The following is a 1,756-nucleotide window of genomic DNA, read 5'->3' as shown; positions in this document are numbered from 1 at the left end:
CAGCAGCCATTTTGAGGATGCTACAACAAGGAGCATCTGACCAATTGTAAGGATTGAATCTTTCTGCCCTTGCTTTTATTTGTCCTGACCTGTTTTAATATTTTATGTACGTAACTTTTTTGTAAACCATTTTGGAATAAAACTGTATAGAAATTTTAAAAATAAATAAATAAATAAATTAGCTTACATTACATTACATTAGTGATTTCTATTCCGCTTGTGCCTTGCGGTTCTAAGCGGATTACAAGTTAGAGGACTGGACATTTCCAGTAGCATTGCAGTACATGTGATCAGGAATGTGTCCAGTTACAATTGTTAGTCTGGACTTTTCCAGGAGAAATTGATAGCAGGTAGTAGATAGTGATAGGTTGTTTAGATGAATAGAGATAATACTGTCTGGATTCAGGGTGTTGCTGGTGGTGGTGATGGAGGTGGTCATGAGAGCATTTTCTAATACTTTTGTGAGGTTATGATGATGGGAAGTGTTTTTTGAAGAGATGAGTTTTGATTTCTTTTTGGAATACTTTAATGTCTGTTGATTTGGTCAGTAGATTGGTGATGGTAGTATCGATCTTTGCTGCCTGTGTCGCTAAAAGGCTGTCGTATAATTTCTTTCGTCGTGTTCCTTTGAGAGGGGGGTGAATGAATAGGCTCTGAGTTCTCCTTAGTCTGCGTGAGAGGTTACGGTGTAGTCTGTTGTTTAGGTAGCTGGGGGCTGTTCCATGTATTACTTTGTATAGTAGACAGTAGAATTTGAACTGGGATCTTGCTTTTATTGGTAGCCAGTGTGAGTCTAGGTATGCTTTGGTGATGTGGTCATATTTGCCGAGTGAGTAGATGATTCTGAGGGCTGTGTTCTGAACTGTCTGTAATTGTTTTATCATGTAGTTTGGGCATGATAGGTATAGGCTGTTACAGTAATCTACAATACTTAGTACTAGGGATTGTACTAATATCTTGTATTGATCTTTGTTGAAGAATTTTCTTATTTTTCTTAGGTTACGTATTGTGAAGAAAGCTCTTTGGATGATTTTGTGGATTTGAGACTGCATTGTGCAGTTTCTGTCTAGTTGTATTCCCAGGATCTTGAGTGTACTTTGCATTGGGTACTTGATTGTGTTTAATTCTAGTTCTGTGAGAGATGGTTTTTTTTCCTTCTCTAGTAGTAGGAATTTAGTTTTTTCCGAGTTCAGTTTTAGTTTATGACTTGACATCCATTTTTCTACCGTTTCCATTATTATTTTCAGGTGGTTTGTGGATAATGGGTCTTGAATATTAAAGGGGAGGAGGATAGTTATGTCATCCGCGTAGCTGAATGATACTGTGTTTAGGGCGTCTAGGGTTATGCCTAGGGATGCTATGAAGAGGTTAAATAATATGGGTGATAATGGTGATCCTTGTGGTACTCCACATGGGTTTGACCATGGGTCGGATATGTGCTCTTTTGATTTGACTTTGTATGTTCGTGTTTTGAGGAAGCTTTGGAACCATTTGTGAACATTACCTGAGATTCCTATTGCGTCTAATGTCTGGAGTAGCGTGTGATGGTCAACTAGGTCGAATGCCGCAGAAAGATCGAGTTGAATGAGAAGCAGCTTGTTTCCTTTGCTGAGGTGTTGTCGGACAATGTCTAGTAGTGATACCAGTAGAGTTTCTGTGCTATGGTTGGATCTGAATCCGGATTGTGATGGATGTAGTATGTGATGGTCTTCAAGGTAGTTGGAGAGGTGTTGTGCGACAAGGCCTTCTGTTATTT

This window comes from Geotrypetes seraphini, chromosome 1 (assembly GCF_902459505.1).
Source record: "Geotrypetes seraphini chromosome 1, aGeoSer1.1, whole genome shotgun sequence".
NCBI lineage: Eukaryota > Metazoa > Chordata > Amphibia > Gymnophiona > Dermophiidae > Geotrypetes > Geotrypetes seraphini.
Note: the sequence above shows the minus strand (reverse complement) of the source record.